The sequence below is a fragment of the Panulirus ornatus genome, chromosome 62 (assembly GCF_036320965.1).
Source record: "Panulirus ornatus isolate Po-2019 chromosome 62, ASM3632096v1, whole genome shotgun sequence".
Classification (NCBI taxonomy): domain Eukaryota; kingdom Metazoa; phylum Arthropoda; class Malacostraca; order Decapoda; family Palinuridae; genus Panulirus; species Panulirus ornatus.
In genome coordinates, this window is record NC_092285.1 from 10751580 (window position 1) to 10774489 (window position 22910).

Genomic DNA, 22910 nt, shown 5'->3' on the forward strand with positions numbered 1-22910 from the left:
GGAAGTAAGTACATATTTATTAATATATTTAGGTATAATTACCCCAAGATCAGTTTCTCTGAAACAGACTCTTGGTGTTCTTCAGGACATTTCTAAATGCTCCTTCTACAAGAAGCCGCACTACTTTAAGTAGCAGGGAAATGTAGACTCCTTTGGAGTGAGAAGTTCTTTGACAAGACTGAATCTTCTGTGATACAGCCTTTCTAAGGTGACTTCACATGCAGTATAACCTTGAACAGGTACATCCTGGTAATATCAGTTTCAGTAACTGGCTGCCACAGAGGTATCACATTAGAAAAATACACTTGAACTTTATAATGTAGTTTGCCAGGGAGCAGTTTTTATCTAGCTCAATTTGGTCTTCTTTTACACACACTCTTGACTCTCTCAACATATGAAGGTTCTTTAATCTGTAGTCAACCTCACAAGCACATCACACCACCCTAACATGTCAGTAGCAACACCAAACATTCAATGCAATACTACACAATTGGAGAACAGTGGCTCACCAAGAACAGAATGTTTGAACCCCACACTTCCATGACTCTATTTCACACCATCAGCAATTTTAGGCATTGCATACCACACAAAGGACAATCATTTCCTACAACAAAAACATAATGTACACAAAAGCATCACAGAAATTAATGCCCCTCAGAAATAGCCACCAGATTTGGACGGAAAAAAACGAGATAATATCTTAGCATTTTATACAATCAATTCATGTGCTCCACTTTAAAGTAAGTTGTTCTACCCTTCTCCACAGCAAACCACACAAAATATTGCACTCGAAACAACCTCTGGCTGCCACGTAACCACAAACACTCAATCCCTTTACAATGAAATACAGATCCCAGAACAAACCCCCACCCCTTCTCCTTGGCACCCATTTTATGCAATAACTCCAAATCCCACCCACCCAAATCACTCTATTATAAGTTAACCACACTTCAGTAACCTCTACTCGTGGATCCCACCTCCATTAACAAATGTAACACTCGTAAAACAGGTAGCCTATGAAATGGCTCGATAAGCATTATACATCTGACCTTCCAAAAAGAAGATAGCATTTTACAGTAGTCCTCCTGCCTCCTACGCAGGAGGAACCGGGTTTGATCCTGGCTGTTAGAGGTCAGTATGATGTAGAACTGGAACAATGAGGTATACCAGGGTTGACGTTCTGTCAGTGGTTTGAACCAGGGCATGTGAAGCGTCTGGGGTAAGGGAGCTGTGGTTTCGGTGCATTATTACATGACAGCTAGAGACTGAGTGTGAACGAATGTGGCCTTCGTTGTCTTTTTCTAGCGCTACCTTGCACACATGCAGGGGGAGGGGGTTGTTATTTCATGTGTGGCAGGGTGGCAATGGGAATGAATAAAGGCAGACAGTATGAATTATGTACATGTGTATATATGTAGGAATAGTGGTTCCAACAATGTTGTATGGTTGCGAGGCGTGGGCTATGGATAGAGTTGTGCGCAGGAGGATGGATGTGCTGGAAATGAGATGTTTGAGGACAATGTGTGGTGTGAGGTGGTTTGACCGAGTAAGTAACGTAAGGGTAAGAGGGATGTGTGGAAATAAAAAGAGCGTGGTTGAGAGAGCAGAAGAGGGTGTTTTGAAGTGGTTTGGGCACATGGAGAGAATGAGTGAGGAAAGATTGACCAAGAGGATATATGTGTCGGAGGTGGAGGGAACGAGGAGAAGAGGGAGACCAAATTGGAGGTGGAAAGATGGAGTGAAAAGGATTTTGTGTGATCGGGGCCTGAACATGCAGGAGGGTGAAAGGAGGGCAAGGAATAGAGTGAATTGGAGCGATGTGGTATACAGGGGTTGACGTGCTGTCAGTGGATTGAATCAAGGCATGTGAAGCGTCTGGGGTAAACCATGGAAAGCTGTGTAGGTATGTATATTGCGTGTGTGGACGTGTGTATGTACATGTGTATGGGGGGGGGGTTGGGCCATTTCTTTCGTCTGTTTCCTTGCGCTACCTCGCAAACGCGGGAGACAGCGACAAAGTATAAAAAAAAAAAAAAAAAAAAGTATATATGTATATGTCTGTGTGTATATATATGTATATGTTGAGATGTATAGGTGTGTATATATGCGTATGTGGACGTGTGTGTGTATATACATGTGTATGTGGGTGGGTTGGGCCATTCTTTCGTCTGTCTCCTTGCGCTACCTCGCTAACATGGGAGACAGCGACAAAGCAAAATGAAATATAGAATAAATTATATATTTATATATATATAATATTTTTTTTCAGAAAAGAAGAGTGAATGTTGGGCTGAAGAGGGTGGTGAGAGTTAGTGAGCTTGGGAAGGAGACTTGTGTGAGGAAGTACCAGGAGAGACTGAGTACAGAATGGAAAAAGGTGAGAACAATGGAAGTAAGGGGAGTGGGGGAGGAATGGGATGTATTTAGGGAATCAGTGATGGATTGCGAAAAATATGCTTGTGGCATGAGAAGAGTGGGAGGTGGGTTGATTAGAAAGGGTAGTGAGTGGTGGGATGAAGAAGTAAGATTATTAGTGAAAGAGAAGAGGGAGGCATTTGGACGATTTTTGCAGGGAAAAAATGCAATTGAGTGGGAGATGTATAAAAGAAAGAGACAGGAGGTCAAAAGAAAGGTGCAAGAGGTGAAAAAGAGGGCAAATGAGAGTTGGGGTGAGTGAGTATCATTAAATTTTCGGAAAAAAAAAAAGATGTTCTGGAAGGAGGTAAATAAAGTGCGTAAGACAAGGGAGCAAATGGGAACTTCAGTGAAGGGCGCTAATGGGGAGGTGATAACAAGTAGTGGTGATGTGAGGAGATGGAGTGACTATTTTGAAGGTTTGTTGAATGTATTTGATGATAAGAGTGGCAGATATAGGGTGTTTTGGTCGAGGTGGTGTGCAAAGGGAGAGGGTTAGGGAAAATGAATTGGTAAACAGAGAAGAGGTAGTAAAAGCTTTGCGGAAGATGAAAGCCTGCAAGGCAGCAGGTTTGGATGGTATTGCAGTGGAATCTATTAAAAAAGGGGGTGACTGTATTGTTGACTGGTTGGTAAGGTTATTTAATGTATGTATGACTCATGGTGAGGTGCCTGAGGATTGGCGGAATGCGTGCATAGTGCCATTGTACAAAGGCAAAGGGGATAAGAGTGAGTGCTCAAATTACAGAGGTATAAGTTTGTTGAGTATTCCTGGTAAATTATATGGGAGGGTATTGATTGAGAGGGTGAAGGCATGTACAGAGCATCAGATTGGGGAAGAGCAGTGTGGTTTCAGAAGTGGTAGAGGATGTGTGGATCAGGTGTTTGCTTTGAAGAATGTATGTGAGAAATACTTAGAAAAGCAAATGGATTTGTATGTAGCATTTATGGATCTGGAGAAGGCATATGATAGAGTTGATAGAGATGCTCTGTGGAAGGTATTAAGAATATATGGTGTGGGAGGCAAGTTGTTAGAAGCAGTGAAAAGTTTTTATCGAGGATGTAAGGCATGTGTACGTGTCGGAAGAGAGGAAAGTGATTGGTTCTCAGTGAATGTAGGTTTGCGGCAGGGGTGTGTGATGTCTGCATGGTTGTTTAATTTGTTTATGGATGGGGTTGTTAGGGAGGTGAATGCAAGAGTTTTGGAAAGAGGGGCAAGTATGAAGTCTGTTGTGAATGAGAGAGCTTGGGAAGTGAGTCAGTTGTTGTTCGCTGATGATACAGCGCTGGTGGCTGATTCATGTGAGAAACTGCAGAAGCTGGTGACTGAGTTTGGTAAAGTGTGTGAAAGAAGAAAGTTAAGAGTAAATGTGAATAAGAGCAAGGTTATTAGGTACAGTATGGTTGAGGGTCAAGTCAATTGGGAGGTAAGTTTGAATGGAGAAAAACTGGAGGAAGTAAAGTGTTTTAGATATCTGGGAGTGAATCTGGCAGTGGATGGAACCATGGAAGCGGAAGTGAATCATAGGGTGGGGGAGGGGGCGAAAATCCTGGGAGCCTTGAAGAATGTTTGGAAGTCGAGAACATTATCTCGGAAAGCAAAAATGGGTATGTTTGAAGGAATAGTGGTTCCAACAATGTTGTATGGTTGCGAGGAGTGGGCTATGGATAGAGTTGTGCGCAGGAGGATGGATGTGCTGGAAATGAGATGTTTGAGGACAATGTGTGGTGTGAGGTGGTTTGATCGAGTAAGTAATGTAAGGGTAAGAGAGATGTGTGGAAATAAAAAGAGCGTGGTTGAGAGAGCAGAAGAGGGTGTTTTGAAATGGTTTGGGCACATGGAGAGAATGAGTGAGGAAAGATTGACCAAGAGGATATATGTGTCGGAGGTGGAGGGAACGAGGAGAAGTGGGAGACCAAATTGGAGGTGGAAAGATGGAGTGAAAAAGATTTTGAGTGATCGGGGCCTGAACATGCAGGAGGGTGAAAGGCGGGCAAGGAATAGAGTGAATTGGATCGATGTGGCATACCGGGGTTGACGTGTTGTCAGTGGATTGAATCAGGGCATGTGAAGCGTCTGGGGTAAACCATGGAAAGTTGTGTGGGGCCTGGATGTGGAAAGGGAGCTGTGGTTTCGGGCATTATTGCATGACAGCTAGAGACTGAGTATGAACGAATGGTGCCTTTGTTGTCTTTTCCTAGCGCTACCTTGCACACATGAATGGGGAGGGGGATGGTATTCCATGTGTGGCGAGGTGGCGATGGAAATGAATAAAGGCAGACAGTGTGAATTGTGTGCATGGGTATATATGTATGTGTCTGTGTGTGTATATATATATATATATATATATATATATATATATATATATATATATATATATATATATATATGTGTGTGTGTGTGTGTACATTGAGATGTATAGGTGTGTATATTTGCGTGTGTGGACGTGTATGTATATACATGTGTATGGGGTTGGGTTGGGCTATTTCTTTCTTCTGTTTCCTTGCGCTACCTCACAAACGCGGGAGACAGCGACAAAGCAAAATAAAATAAATAATATTGTTTTTTATTTTGCTTTGTCGCTGTCTCCCGCGTTAGCGAGGTAGCGCAAGGAAATAAGCGAGTCTTGGAGAGGGGATGAGAGGGCCTGGATAGAATGAGTTTTCTGTTGTTTGCTGATGACCCATCACTGGTGTCAGGTATGGGTGTGAAACTGTAGAAGTTGTTGACTGACTTTGGAAGACTTTATGAAAGGAGGGAGTTGAGAGTAAACTTGGCTAAGAGCAAGGTTATTAGGCTTAACAGGGTTCAGGGATATATAAGCTGCGGTGTGAGTATGCATGGAGACAGTTGGAAGACGTGAAGTATTCTAGATACCTGGGAATGGAACCATGGAAGCGGAAGTGAGTCATATCAACCAGCTTCTAGGGCAAGATGAACAGCTTGGGTAGACTGTGGGCCGACTGCAGCGACCAGAATTTAAACCTGTTTGAGTTTGATTTTATAGGGAGCCCACACAAGCGTAACAGTCAGCAACGCTAAACGTAACACCATATACGAAGCAGCTTCACTTTCAAAGCAAAATGATGTTGAGGTATATAATTTGCAAATATAGCTCCCCCGTTCATCTTGCAATATTACATATAAGGGCAATCAAACTAACACTAGCAAAAAAATATTTATTTTTGTAGATATACAAGTTTATGTTTACTTAGAGAGTACAAAAGATTGTTCCCTACAAATTCCAACAGGTACACGTTAAAAATTACTGATTATAGAACAAAATATAATAGTTTAAACTTCACCTTATATATATATATATATATATATATATATATATATATATATATATATATATATATATATATATATATATATATAATCTTGAACTACTTGCTGTTATGAGTTGCACACAAGAAGTCATTAGAAAATTTAATAAATAGGAATTGAGGATTTAAATATATATGTATGTATTTACTGATTGGAAACTGGCCATTGCAACAGCTCAAGAACTTAAACATTAAATATCAGAAGGAACAGGTTGTGGGTCGCAACACACACACACACACACACACATATATATATATATATATATATATATATATATATATATATATATATATATATACATATATATATATATATATATATGACTGCATTGCAAGCGTTATTCAAATTTGCGTTTTGTGTGTGTGTGTGTGTGTGTGTGTGTGCGAGTGTGTTTTGCTGTAAATGACCAAATTTAAATTACATTCTCACTGGTTGTGTTGATATATTTTTTTTAAGACAAGGAGTGATTACTTCTTTATTCTTTAGGAGATACTAATTAAGTCTTTTAACTCCTCATTTTCCTCTTGGAGTTTCTTAAGACCAGTACGCATGGAATATTTCTCGGCCAAGTTATAGCCCACACAATGAATGCAAATGTAAGTTACGATTACCAGAGCCAAAATCAGTATTGTGAAAGAGACACAAATATAATCCGTTTTACGAAAATTATCGGCAGCCATTAAAGGTAGACAGAAAGAAGAGGCAGACAGTATGAATGCTATGATGAATTTCAGGCCATGTTTCAAATAGATATATACCATAATGGTTAAGCTCTCCCAAAGGCCAGGGTCATTCTCATCATTTTTGTAAGCCTTACAACGTGGACACCTGGAAGAGAAAAAGGCATTTACTTATGGAACATTTTTGAGTTCATGTTGAGATTATGAGAATTCCTAAAAAAAAAAAAAAGGAAAAAAAAAAGTATTAAGCTTATGTATATGATCACTATAGCCGGCTATTAGCACAATTTTTTTTTTTTTATAATCTCAATCAAAATGCCAATTTATTTGGGTAATATAAGAAATAATTTCATGTTAAAAGCAGAAATAACGTACATGCTCAGTACCTCCCTTCTGTCAATGATTGACACTTAAAGAAAGTGCTATGCTTACAAATATACTATAACTACTGACCTGTTAGGCAGTTTAATTTCAATTCTGCTTTCTGTATATTGCACATTCCCACGCCACGCTCTTAATGATCCTTCAGAGGCGTCCATACTATGGATGGGAAGCACAAATATTAAGAAAAAATTATAAACATGTAACTTAGAAGTGTACAAATGATCATACGAGAAATCATATTTGCATACACAAAAGTCCCTTTGTGTGTAAACACGTACATTTTAACGCTGATGAACGCTTTCGATTCCTGGATGTGGTAACCGACCCACAGTCCACCCAGCTGTTCATCCTCTCAAAGGGGCTGGCCGATATAATGGCTAATTGGCATAAACTACCTTCCTTGTGTGTGTGTGTGTGTGTGTGTACATATGAGTAAATACATATATGATACAAACATATGATACTGAGAAAGGAACATCGGAGTACATTACTCTGTAACACACACACACACACACACACACACATATATATATATATATATATATATATATATATATATATATATATATATATATATATATATATATATATATATTCCTATGAGTCCACGGGGAAAATGAAACACGAAAAGTTCCCTAGTGCACTTTCGTGTAATAATCACATCATCAGGGGAGACACAAGAGAGAAATATAAGTCAGTTGATATACAGCGAAGAGACGAAGCTAGGACGCCATTTGGTAAACATGTGATTGTCCAAAAAATATACAACGAGCGTTCATAAACTTACCATTTTACAAATCTTATCAACAATAAAGTTATCTAATTTGTATAGACCATCACTAATATTAAGATTATAATTCTTTGTGTATTTAATAATAGAAGATTCAGTGATATTTCTCGTGGTAATAGAGTTAGAGTTAACAACTGAGATGGCGTTACTCCAGTTAATACAATGATCATAATTTTTAACATGATTAAACAAGGCATTTGATTCTTGTCCCGTTCTTATACTATATTTATGTTGCTTAAGTCTAACAGAAAGATCCTTACCAGTCTGACCAACATAAAATTTATCACAGTTTCCACAAGGAACTTATAGATACAACCAAGAGAATTTTCTGGTGAATTCCTGATTAAGATATTCTTTATAGTATTATTGTTGCTAAAGGCAACATTTACATTAAAGGATTTAAGCAACATGGGAAGCAAAGTGAAATTATTATTAAAAGGGAGAACTAAAAGATTCTTGTTGTCAATGGGAGGTTTGGGCTCAACTCTATAAAATGATTTCTTTGCTAACTTAAGGGATTTATCTATGAAAGATCTAGGGTACTTTAACTTACATCCAATAGAATATTTTCCAATCTTCTCAAACTCCTCATCAATAAACTCTGGACTGCAAATACGTAATGCCCTTAGGAACATAGATTGAAATGATGATAATTTAAGTGTCATGTTGAGATGAGTAATAATGGATATATGAGCATACATTGGTAGGTTTTCTGTATATGCTAAACTTAAACTTGTTTCCTTGTCTATGGATGATGCAATCTAAAAATGGTAACATACCATTATTCTCATTTTCTACAGTAAATTTGATGGAAGGTACTAAATTGTTAAGTAAGGGGAGAAATATTTGTAAATTTTCATTTGTTGGCCAAACACAAAGAACATCATCTACATACCTAAACCAAATTGCATTAGAAGGTAAGATATCCTTTAGTAATTTTGTTTCAAAAAATTCCATATAAAGATTACTTAGTACAGGTGAAAGAGGGTTACCCATTGCCATACCAAATTTTTGAGCATAATAATCTCCATTAAATTGAAATACACAGTCTTTTATATACAATTTTATCAGTTCACAGTCTTTTTACACAATTTTATCATTTCAATGAAATTAGACTTTGAAACAAGTAAATGAATATCATCCAAGACATCAAATAAATAATCTATAAGGTCATCAATTGGAACTTTAGTGAAAAGTGAGGAAACATCAAAGCTAACTAGTTTGAATTCAAAATTAACGTTGATATTGTTTAGCTTGTTAACTAAATCTACATTGTTCATGATATTAGAATTTGATACCTTACCCACTAGAGAAAGCGCTTAATATAGAAACTAACCATTTTGACAATTTATATGTGATGGAGCCTACTGAACTCACTATAGGTCTTGCTGGAAAATTCTGTTTATGTGTTTTGATAAGTCCATACATATATGGCAATGAAGGGGACAAAGATGACAAACTTTTGATAAGAGAACTGTTACCTTTCAACAACAACTTCATTTCTTTATTGACATGAGAATTAACTGCTTCTAAGGGATTTTTACCAAGTTTAGAATATGTTGTGTCATCATTTAGAAGATCATTCATTTTAGATAAATAGTTACTTTTGTCTAAATTCACAATAGTGTTATCTTTATCTGCTTTAGTAATATGTATATCCCTGTCTTTTTTTTTTTTTTTTAAGGTGTTAATAGCTTATAAATCTTTTAGGATAATTAGGATCCACTGGTTTTGACATCTTATGAAAAACAGCGACTGGACCAAGAACACAAACCCATCTTTTGTGGTAAACCTGTCTAATAAACAACTAGATAAAGATTCCTTGTGTGCATTAGGCTATGGTTTAAGTTTTGTGTGCTCTAACAGGGAAGCCAGCTGTGTTGATGTCACAAAGTCTTTTTGTAATTTAGAAATACAGTAATTTAAGTAATGATGAAAGTAATATCTGTAAGGGTTTAGTGAATGCCACTTTGTCAAAACCAGTGGAACCTAATATATATATATATATATATATATATATATATATATATATATATATATATATATATATATATATATATATATTTGAAGGAATAGTGGTTCCAACAATGTTGTATGGTTGCGAGGCGTGGGCTATGGATAGAGTTGTGCGCAGGAGGATGGATGTGCTGGAGGTGAGATGTTTGAGGACAATGTGTGGTGTGAGGTGGTTTGATCGAGTGAGTAACGTAAGGGTAAGAGAGATGTGTGGAAATAAAAAGAGCGTGGTTGAGAGAGCAGAAGAGGGTGTTTTGAAGTGGTTTGGGCACATGGAGAGGATGAGTGAGGAAAGATTGACCAAGAGGATATATGTGTCGGAGGTGGAGGGAGCAAGGAGAAGAGGGAGACCAAATTGGATGTGGAAAGATGGAGTGAAAAAGATTTTGTGTGATCGGGGCCTGAACATGCAGGAGGGTGAAAGGAGGGCAAGGAATAGAGTGAATTGGAGCGATGTGGTATACCGGGGTTGACGTGCTGTCAGTGGATTGAATCAAGGCATGTGAAGCGTCTGGGGTAAACCATGGAAAGCTGTGTAGGTATGTATATTTGCGTGTGTGGACGTATGTATATACATGTGTATGGGGGGGGGGGGTGGGCCATTTCTTTCGTCTGTTTCCTTGCGCTACCTCGCAAACGCGGGAGACAGCGACAAAGTATAAAAATATATATATATATATATATATATATATATATATATATATATATATATATATATATATATATATATAAAACATGTTTACCCAATGGCGTCCTAGCTTCGTCTCTTCGTTGTATATCAACTGACTGTTATATTCCTCTCGTGTCTCTCCCCTGATGGTGTGATTATTACACGAAAGTGCACTTGGGAACTTTTCGTGTTTCATATTCCCCGTGGACTCATAGGAATATCTTGATCACGCGCAAAATTGTGATCCTTTCCAATATATATGTATATATATATATATATATATATATATATATATATATATATATATATATATATAATAATAATAATAATAATAATAATAACAACAATAATAATCACATCCCCTAGATTTTTTTACGTTCTTAATCATAGATTGAATAAATTTGGGACGAAGGGGACGAAGCAGTTCATTAACATTCTAAAATATAAAAAAAATCTGTTGAATATATATACTTAATAGAATTAGTAATTTTATTCACGGAAACGAGACAATGCTTTCTATGCAAATCAATTACAGAATTTGCGTCCAATCATCTTTGACGACAATATGTATTAATTTATATTCATGTAATTACCGGCAAATCTGGCACGGTAAATGAGAGGCACGTATTTACCATATTTACCAATACGTGACGAATAAATAAATAAATTCGTTTTGGCGTGTGACAACGGCAACAAGCGGGCCACCGACCGAGCGTAACGTAACGGATAGACCAAGGATGGCCACCGATAGAGCGTACCGAGGACGTGCAAGTTACAATTGCCCTCCACAAATTGAAGTCAAAATGCCATGACAGTGTGTAATGCACCTATAGGAGAGAGCGAGGCCTCCTTCCCTGCTGTATTATGAGGTCAATACATATATCCTGGGCAAAACTGATGTGAAATATGTATTAATCCGAGACGTAAATCGCTTATACACTTAATAAAACTTCAACACTTACCTCTAGTGTCTAGAAATGCCAAGTTTCCTGAGACTATGCTTCTGTCTCAAAGTTACCAAGCAGGGTCGTGGTGAATGGGTAGTACAGTGTGTTGATAAACCATTTACTTTGACGTCCTCCGATGCAGTCCGGTTAGGAGCGAGAGATAGTTGACGTGTGAGCGTGATGGAGATGTGGCAACAACTGATTAAGGCCCAAGTGGCTGGCTCGCTGCCATATTTTGGGACGGGTAGTGGACGTGTACGGGACCGGTTATACACTCGTATGGGACAGTCATTTTTATTCACTCCCTGGAGAAATACGTATTGGCCCATCGGTTACTTAGGTACATACGTTCGTGTGGGATCGATAAATTGGTAGGTGGAGCCATGTTCTGTTTATCATGATTATCTTGCATATAATGACCAAATAAGGGTCAAATATATCGTTAATGAGACGTTAATGACATGCATATTATGCTTAGGGTGACCCCCCAAAAAACCAAAGGTAAATTATTATGACTTATGAAGGTAATGATAAGTATAGAGTGATAACTAATGATAATTATCGATAACTGACGACCCTATGATAAATCTTGCCCTATTTATATACCTGAAGTGGTATTTATTGGCGTCGAAAAACGTCCTATTAAATGGAAAATGAACATTGGGACGTAAGAGGTGTTGCCGTAAGGGGTTTCCAGCTCGTGATATATAAATATAAATAAACCCCCATACCCTCCACCTGCAGTAGCATCCCAAACAAGTCCAATTGCCAGTTGAGTCATTTGATACGAGAGTTGTGTGTGGGGGGGGAGACAAAGGGAGATGAAAATTGCATGAGAAGGAGTGAAAGATGTATACACAAGAGGCAAATGGCAACTACTGCATCTCTCTCTCTCTCTCTCTCTCTCTCTCTCTCTCTCTCTCTCTCTCTCTCTCTCTCTCTCTCTCTCTCTCCTAGCTAGCCCACACGGGCGCAGTCGAACCTTCGTCAAAGACCTGTTAACAACGTAGTTTGAGCTGCGCTCGTTATACTTGTGGTTACATACACACACAGACACACATATATATACATATATATATATATTGTATATAGTCCATCACCTGAAGACCTCGCTAACAACGTGTTATTGGTATGTAATTGAGTACATGATGTATTTTGTAGTTATGGTCTCATTTAACGTATTACATATTCATATTTTTTTTTAGAAGTATTGCAAATAATAACGTTATGTCATTGTTTTAGATTTTGATGTGTATTTAAGATGGATTATAGGATAACGTGTTTCAGTGCCTTGAAATTGATTTATTTATTTAACTGGTATTTAAAGAATTTATTTAAATGTAAACCAGACAGTAAAGCTAGATACGTATTGTTCATTTGACTTTTTAATGTATATGTACTGAACCATATATATATATATATATATATATATTTTTTTTTTTTTTTTCAAACTATTCGCCATTTCCCGCGTTAGCGAGGTAGCGTTAAGAACAGAGGACTGGGCCATTAAGGGAATATCCTCACCTGGCCCCCTTCTCTGTTCATTCTTTTGGAAAATTAAAAAAAATTATATTATATATTTAAGCTTGTTAACAGAGATTTGGACTAGACATAAGATTCCCTTACCACCAAGCTACCATCTGACAGTAGATGGCCATAGTTAATTACCTACTTTTGCCTCTTGTTACGTTAGTTAAATACCAAACACATATAAGAATATATAAACATATATTTATAATAGCAAAAATAAACATGGTTAATTCGATACATAATACAGTTTATACTTCATACATATTGAGCTCTCTCTATATGTTATTTAAAATCTCTTTGGCAAATATACTGGCTTCATTTATATAACATTTATATAACCTAAGTGATTGAAGTGACTGAGATGTGTACAGATTACATTATAAATTTACCTAACAGCTTTTATATCATTAGATCCATAATGAGAGTGAAAAGGTTTGTTTACTATCGCGATCATATTTCCTTCTTGTATATTAATGCATTTTATTTACTTAATCTTGTCTCTTACACCCGTTTCGTCCTTCCATGATTTGTAATAAGTGAAAGTATTTATTATTGATTTAAATTGCAATTGATTAAAGGAGAATTTCCTATTATAACATAGAATAATGAGACCCTCAAAACAATATGATTTACCCTGGATAATGTAACTTAGAAAATGAGCATATCATTCCTCAAAGAAAACTGAATGATATAATGGATGGATAACTAAAACATTTATTGGTAAATGAGGAAGATAACTGATATAAATGTTTACTAACTGATCAAGTAATTAAGAAGTTTAGTCTTCTATTGATCCTGTGTAAACTTCAAGGTATCTTATTGATCATATGTCCTCAATTGATCCCATGTATTACGGGTTTTAGCATTTGTTAGAATATATATATATATATATATATATATATATATATATATATATATATATATATATATATATATACATATATATATTGCGAAATTATGATGGTTGTTATGATTTATTTATATTTATTATATACTTAGTCGTTGTCTCCCGCGTTAGCGAGGTAGCGCAAGGAAACAGACGAAGGAATGACCCAACCCACCCACATACACATGTATTATTATTATTATTATTATTATTATTATTATTATTATTGTTGTTGTTATTACCCTTATATCTTCCCCTCCTCCCCAGACCAGCGCAAGATGAATGCTTTTAAGGAAGAAACGTGCAAATATGGCCCAGGGAGTTTGAATATATACCTTCCTAACAGGTAATTAAAACAGTCAAGTTTCTGTTGATAAACGGTAGATTTTTTTTTTTAAATTTCGTTATGAATACATTTAGGTATTTGCTAAGTACCATAGCTTTGCTTTTAAATTGATTTTTTTTTAATTGCTGTTCGCCCCTTAGGGCATTTCTTGTCATTACTTTTTTTCCATACGATTTGGTAAAAAAAAAATTTAATTTTTAGATTTTAAATTTTTTTTTTTATTGAATTTTGAAGTGCTTATATTAGGACTTAGAATATGTCTTTTATAAGTCGCCAGATTTATAATATACATGTTCATTTAAATATAAGATGTTGATTTTTTTTATTCATATAAATTTGGAAGTGCTTATAACAGGATTTAGATTATGTCGCTAGATTTATATTAAACATTTGCCTTTTTTTTTTTTCTTCAAAATTTGAAGTGTTTATTATAGCACTTAGACTGTCTCTTATTGATTGCTAAATTTATAATAAACGTTTTGATTTTTTTTAATAGATTTGAAGTGTTTATTATAGCACTTAGACTGTCTCTTATTGAATTTGAAGTGTTTACTATAGGACTTGGTATATATAAATATATATCTCATGAGTCGCGAAATTTATAATATACGTGCTGATTTTTTTCTTTTATTTGAAGTGTTTATTATAGCACTTAGACTACATATCTTATGGGGACTCCAAATTTATAATATCCAATACGTTAAGACAACTTCGCCACATTGTCTACCTTTACCAATTACCTCCCAATTTTCTAGTTTCCATGGTTTGACGATAGTGTGTGTTGTTAGCCTCACACACACACACACACACACACACACACAGACACACAGAGACACACACACACACACACACAGACACACAGAGACACACACACACACACACACACACACACACATATATATATATATATATATATATATATATATATATATATATATATATATATATATATATATATTCTAATCTTAACATTGCTGTTATCCTGTGTTTACTTGTAGTATTAAGTCTTGGTATGTGGTTGGTTTTATATCGGGTTTTAACCTTGTTTCTTTTATTTTAGCTGCCATGTGAAGAATTGTATACGCCTTCTTGATATTTTGATCATGATTTCGAGTGCCACATTACACTTTCCTTGTACACATGTGGAGTGTGTTCGGTGTGCCATTATTGGCACAGGTAGGGCGTATGTGCTCGGTGTGCCGTTATTGGCACAGGGTATAGCGTAACTGCTGTTTGAATGTGTCTTTCGCTGTGTATGTGTGTGTGTGTGTGTGTGTGTGTGTGTGTGTGTGTGTGTGTGTGTGTGTTTTGCTTGCAGAAACCGGCGTTGATAAGAGAGGGTCAGAAACTCGTAGATGAGCATTGCATCTTTTATAAATATGATTTTTGTATATACTCATAGTTTATATAGTATCCATCTACAGTGGGTTCATTTTCCTGTGCCATTGAGTTGGTCCTTTTCTTAAAAAAAAAAAACCTGTTCGACTTTTGGGGGAGGGGAGAGAGAGAGAGAAAAAAAAAATGGTGTGTGGTTGTCCTCTATGCGTTAACTAGGCTTAAGGAACTACACAACACCCCCTCACACACCCACACACCCCCCCCAAAAAAAAATAGAAATATATGGAAGTGTATGACGACCCTAAACTCCATTTCTACTTACAGGTGTCATCGATGTTGCTTTTATAAAATCGACCAGGAGGCCCCAAATATTATTGGAAGTATGGCTATCATTATGTATAGAATCACAATGAATGACTGTTGCCGAAATGGGAGGTTCGTACTCACGCACCTCTTCGTGTACCTGGTCATCTGCTATGTGTATTTCTTCTTCTTTTGGTATGTGCATGAATCCGTGGCTAACTTCATGTTAATCTTCTCCTACTGTTGTTTTCTGTATTACTTCTACAAGCGTGTGTTACGACGTGGTAGAAGATGTTTTTGTGAGCTGAGCCGTTCTTTCACTTTAAGAGATGATGACTCTGAGTTATTACAGAGTTGATTATATAGTTGATTATTAAGAGATGATGACTGAGTTATTACAGAGTTGATTATATAGTTGATTATATAGTTGATTATTAAGAGATGATGACTGAGTTATTATAGAGTTGATTATATAGTTGATTATATAGTTGATTATTAAGAGATGATGACTCTGAGTTATTACAGAGTTGATTATATAGTTGATTATATAGTTGATTATTAAGAGATGATGACTGAGTTATTACAGAGTTGATTATATAGTTGATTATTAAGAGATGATGACTGAGTTATTATAGAGTTGATTATATAGTTGATTATATAGTTGATTATGTAGTTGATTATTAAGAGATGATGACTGAGTTATTACAGAGTTGATTATATAGTTGATTATATAGTTGATTATTAAGAGATGATGACTGAGTTATTACAGAGTTGATTATATAGTTGATTATTAAGAGATGATGACTGAGTTATTACAGAGTTGATTATATAGTTGATTATTAAGAGATGATGACTGAGTTATTATAGAGTTGATTATATAGTTGATTATATAGTTGATTATGTAGTTGATTATTAAGAGATGATGACTGAGTTATTACAGAGTTGATTATATAGTTGATTATATAGTTGATTATTAAGAGATGATGACTGAGTTATTACAGAGTTGATTATATAGTTGATTATTAAGAGATGATGACTGAGTTATTACAGAGTTGATTATATAGTTGATTATTAAGAGATGATGACTGAGTTATTATAGAGTTGATTATATAGTTGATTATATAGTTGATTATGTAGTTGATTATTAAGAGATGATGACTGAGTTATTACAGAGTTGATTATATAGTTGATTATATAGTTGATTATTAAGAGATGATGACTGAGTTATTATATAGTTGATTATATAGTTGATTATATAGTTGATTATGTAGTTGATTATTAAGAGATGATGACTCTGAGTTATTATAGAGTTGATTATATAGTTGATTATATAGTTGATTATTAAGAGATGATGACTGAGTTATTATAGAGTTGATTATATAGTTGATTATATAGTTGATTATATAGTTGATTATTAAGAGATGATGACTGAGTTATTATATAGTTGATTATATAGTTGATTATGTAGTTGATTATGTAGTTGATTATTAAGAGATGATGACTGAGTTATTATAGAGTTGATTATATAGTTGATTATATAGTTGATTATGTAGTTGATTATTAAGAGATGATGACTGAGTTATTATAGAGTTGATTATATAGTTGATTATATAGTTGATTATGTAGTTGATTATTAAGAGATGATGACTGAGTTATTATAGAGTTGATTATATAGTTGATTATATAGTTGATTATGTAGTTGATTATTAAGAGATGATGACTGAGTTATTATAGAGTTGATTATATAGTTGATTATATAGTTGATTATTAAGAGATGATGACTGAGTTATTACAGAGTTGATTATATAGTTGATTATTAAGAGATGATGACTGAGTTATTATATAGTTGATTATATAGTTGATTATGTAGTTGATTATTAAGAGATGATGACTGAGTTATTACAGAGTTGATTATATAGTTGATTATATAGTTGATTATTAAGAGATGATGACTGAGTTATTACAGAGTTGATTATATAGTTGATTATGTAGTTGATTATTAAGAGATGATGACTGAGTTATTACAGAGTTGATTATATAGTTGATTATATAGTTGATTATATAGTTGATTATTAAGAGATGATGACTGAGTTGTTACAGAGTTGATTATATAGTTGATTATATAGTTGATTATTAAGAGATGATGACTGAGTTATTACAGAGTTGATTATATAGTTGATTATTAAGAGATGATGACTGAGTTATTACAGAGTTGATTATATAGTTGATTATATAGTTGATTATTAAGAGATGATGACTGAGTTATTACAGAGTTGATTATATAGTTGATTATTAAGAGATGATGACTGAGTTATTATAGAGTTGATTATATAGTTGATTATATAGTTGATTATATAGTTGATTATTAAGAGATGAGGACTGAGTTATTACAGAGTTGATTATATAGTTGATTATATAGTTGATTATTAAGAGATGATGACTGAGTTATTACAGAGTTGATTATATAGTTGATTATTAAGAGATGATGACTGAGTTATTATAGAGTTGATTATATAGTTGATTATATAGTTGATTATATAGTTGATTATTAAGAGATGATGACTGAGTTATTACAGAGTTGATTATATAGTTGATTATATAGTTGATTATTAAGAGATGATGACTGAGTTATTACAGAGTTGATTATATAGTTGATTATTAAGAGATGATGACTGAGTTATTACAGAGTTGATTATATAGTTGATTATATAGTTGATTATTAAGAGATGATGACTGAGTTATTACAGAGTTGATTATATAGTTGATTATTAAGAGATGATGACTGAGTTATTACAGAGTTGATTATATAGTTGATTATTAAGAGATGATGACTGAGTTATTATAGAGTTGATTATATAGTTGATTATATAGTTGATTATTAAGAGATGATGACTGAGTTATTACAGAGTTGATTATATAGTTGATTATATAGTTGATTATTAAGAGATGATGACTCTGAGTTATTATAGAGTTGATTATATAGTTGATTATATAGTTGATTATATAGTTGATTATTAAGAGATGATGACTGAGTTATTATAGAGTTGATTATATAGTTGATTATTAAGAGATGATGACTGAGTTATTACAGAGTTGATTATGTAGTTGATTATTAAGAGATGATGACTGAGTTATTATAGAGTTGATTATATAGTTGATTATATAGTTGATTATTAAGAGATGATGACTGAGTTATTATAGAGTTGATTATATAGTTGATTATTAAGAGATGATGACTGAGTTATTACAGAGTTGATTATGTAGTTGATTATTAAGAGATGATGACTGAGTTATTATAGAGTTGATTATATAGTTGATTATATAGTTGATTATTAAGAGATGATGACTGAGTTATTACAGAGTTGATTATATAGTTGATTATTAAGAGATGATGACTGAGTTATTACAGAGTTGATTATATAGTTGATTATATAGTTGATTATTAAGAGATGATGACTGAGTTATTACAGAGTTGATTATATAGTTGATTATATAGTTGATTATTAAGAGATGATGACTGAGTTATTATAGAGTTGATTATATAGTTGATTATATAGTTGATTATATAGTTGATTATTAAGAGATGATGACTGAGTTATTACAGAGTTGATTATATAGTTGATTATTAAGAGATGATGACTGAGTTATTATAGAGTTGATTATATAGTTGATTATATAGTTGATTATTAAGAGATGATGACTGAGTTATTACAGAGTTGATTATATAGTTGATTATATAGTTGATTATTAAGAGATGACTGAGTTATTACAGAGTTGATTATATAGTTGATTATTAAGAGATGATGACTGAGTTATTATAGAGTTGATTATATAGTTGATTATATAGTTGATTATTAAGAGATGATGACTGAGTTATTACAGAGTTGATTATATAGTTGATTATATAGTTGATTATTAAGAGATGATGACTGAGTTATTACAGAGTTGATTATATAGTTGATTATATAGTTGATTATTAAGAGATGATGACTGAGTTATTACAGAGTTGATTATATAGTTGATTATTAAGAGATGATGACTGAGTTATTACAGAGTTGATTATATAGTTGATTATATAGTTGATTATTAAGAGATGATGACTGAGTTATTACAGAGTTGATTATATAGTTGATTATTAGAGTTGATTATTATAGAGTTGATTATATAGTTGATTATATAGTTGATTATATAGTTGATTATTAAGAGATGATGACTGAGTTATTATAGAGTTGATTATATAGTTGATTATATAGTTGATTATATAGTTGATTATATAGTTGATTATTAAGAGATGATGACTGAGTTATTATAGAGTTGATTCTATAGTTCCACATAGAAAGGATTTCATGTTTGTAACAGTGATTGCTTTTTCAAGACCATAGTTACTAAGCTTCGTACACACTTATTTATCATTTACCAATTGTAAACAGACAATATTTTCAGTAACTTAATATTGGGATATATATATATATATATATATATATATATATATATATATATATATATATATATATATATATATATATATATTTGTCGTATGACATTTATTTTGTAATGGATTTTGTAAGAATGTGATTGAAACTATGATTGTGTTTTATTATGAATAAATATTGTATATTTTATTTTTTTATATTTGATCCTTATATATATATATATATATATATTCATCCCTGGGGATAGGAGAGAAAGAATACTTCCCACGTATTCCCTGCGTGTCGTAGAAGGCGACTAAAAGGGGAGGGAGCGGGGGCCTGGAAATCCTCCCCTCTTGTTTTTGTTTTTTTAATTTTCCAAAATAAGGAACAGAGAAGGGGACCAGGTGAGGATATTCCCTCAAAGGCCCAGTCCTCTGTTCTTAACGCTACCTCGCTAACGCGGGAAATGGCGAATAGTTTGAAAAAAGATATATATATATATATATATATATATATATATATATATATATATATATATATATATATATATATATATAAGTGTATTAGGGTAAACACAACCATTATTATAAGGTAAATGGGTAAGGAATTTTGTAACTGTGTGTGTGTGTGTGGTTTAAAGCCTAAATTACTGTGTGTTGACCAGTCTAATTATCAGTTCATTAAGATTCGTCTAAGGGGAAACACGTAGGGACTCTAATTACTGACAGTAGTTTGGTAGTTATTGTAAGTATCGCTAACAAGGAGATTTTCAGTATTACAGAGACGGTGTTGTGAATGGTCAAGAACATGATTAGCATTGCATGGCCACGAGACGTTGCAATGACCTGTACATGACCTTATCGCGTTGCAATGACCTGTACATGACCTTATCGCGTTGCAATGACCTGTCCATGACCTTATCGCGTTGCAATGACCTGTACATGACCTTATCGCGTTGCAATGACCTGTACATGACCTTATCGCGTTGCAATGACCTGTCCATGACCTTATCACGTTGCAATGACCTGTACGTGACCTTATCGCGTTGCAATGACCTGTACATGACCTTATCGCGTTACATGACCTGTACATGACCTTATCGCGTTGCAATGACCTGTACATGACCTTATCGCGTTGCAATGACCTGTCCATGACCTTATCACGTTGCAATGACCTGTACGTGACCTTATCGCGTTGCAATGACCTGTACATGACCTTATCGCGTTGCAATGACCTGTCCATGACCTTATCGCGTTGCAATGACCTGTCCATGACCTTATCGCGTTGCAATGACCTGTACATGACCTTATCGCGTTATATGACCTGTACATGACCTTATCGTGTGGGGGAGAGATAAGGGGTGATAACAGGTACGCGTGGAGGGGGAGTGAGGGGTCATCATCTTGGCCGGAGGAGGGAGGAGGCGGAGGCGGAGGAGTAAGGCGGCGGAGGCGGAGGAGGAAGGCGGAGGCGGAGGAGGGAGGAGGAGGAAGCAGCAGCATCGTTGGTGCAGCCTCAGTTGCTCTCTGGCCGTCGGTGGGGTTGCACGCGGCTGCTGGTGTGCTCCTGATTGGCCAGCCTGGTTCCGCGAAGGGGGTCGTTGTTCTTGTGTGTGTGTGTGTGTCTGTGTGTTTTATTTTTATCCGTTATGGGTGTGTGTGTGTGTGGGGGGGGGGGGGTTGTACGTGAGAGGGGGAGGGGATAAATAAATAGGTGACGGAGTTTTGTATTCAGTTGTATAAAGAGGGAGGGGGTTAAGGGGAAGGGGTTAAGGGGGGGGAAAGGTAAAAGGGTAATTAATGACGCCACGTTATGATAATCACCTGGTCATGTCATTTGTGCTCGTCATGCGAATGTGAAATGTAACTCTATGACTGATTACTTTGAGAGAGAGAGGAGAAAAAAAGTAATCAAAAGGTAATTCATATATTGCGGTGTAAAAGTGCGTTACACACACACACACGCACACACACACGTACGTACACTTACTTACGTACGTACGTACGTACGTAGAAAGGCGCCAAAAGATCATTTCTGGTCAGAAAAGAAGAAGAAAAAAAAAAAGGGGGATGTGTACAAGTTACTGAATTAATTACTTGGACGTCTTCCTACACAAAACAGTGCCCGGAAAATTGGAGAATTACGTCGTTAACAGCCATCAGGAAGAAGACGAACGAGCGAACGAGCGAGGACTACCCCCCCCCACCCCCACCCCCACCCCCCTCCCTCTACAGTGAAGGCACACAACTCCCCCCCCTCACCCCCCCCCCCCCCCCACGTGTGTGTTCGTAGGTGTGTGTGGTGTGTGGGGGGCGCACGCGCGCGCGCGCGAGAGAGAGAGATAAGATATCTCCAATGTTATCTCCAACCCCGAGCCCAGGTGGTGGCGCCATGGGCTGGCTAGGTCAGTATATTATGTGTACAAATTTAATTGAACCTGTTATCTTCCTTTCCCATGGATGATATCTTTGATAGTGTACGCTATCTTGATTGCTATCTTGTGGCTGTCTATTTATATGTATATATATATATATATATATATATATATATATATATATATATATATATATATATATATATATATATATATCTTCACAAAGTGTCATGTATGGGACAGATCTTAAACTATTCTAAATTAACCCATTTGATGGTTGATATCTTGATTGCTCTAATTGTCTTTTCCCCTGTCGAATGATGTCATTTGTAATCTTGGCTGTCAGCATCACTTCATACCATAATTATCTGATATCAGTTGTTTTCGTGTGTCTAATGAACACGATTTCATTTATAATTGTATTGCCTTATTTTTTCCCCTGTTCAAACCATTTTGAAAGTATGTTATCTTGACTGCTTCCTTTA

General features: G+C 35.1%; 2 long non-coding RNA genes across 3 annotated transcripts; one reads left to right on the forward strand and one right to left on the reverse strand.

The window, feature by feature from the left end:
- Positions 1-6191: 6191 nt before the first annotated feature.
- On the reverse strand, positions 6192-11427 carry LOC139745767 (uncharacterized). The gene is made up of 3 exons (XR_011711938.1): positions 11249-11427; positions 6880-6966; positions 6192-6574 (listed from the first exon to the last, which is right to left on the reverse strand). It is a non-coding gene; the product is annotated as an uncharacterized lncRNA (long non-coding RNA).
- Positions 11428-11470: 43 nt separating this feature from the next.
- LOC139745768 (uncharacterized) lies at positions 11471-16071 on the forward strand. 2 transcript variants are annotated; one of them, XR_011711939.1, is made up of 3 exons: positions 11471-11604; positions 13917-13995; positions 15658-16071. It is a non-coding gene; the product is annotated as an uncharacterized lncRNA (long non-coding RNA). The 2 variants fall into 2 exon arrangements; XR_011711940.1 differs by lacking the exon at positions 11471-11604 and adding an exon at positions 12185-12362.
- Positions 16072-22910: the final 6839 nt, after the last annotated feature.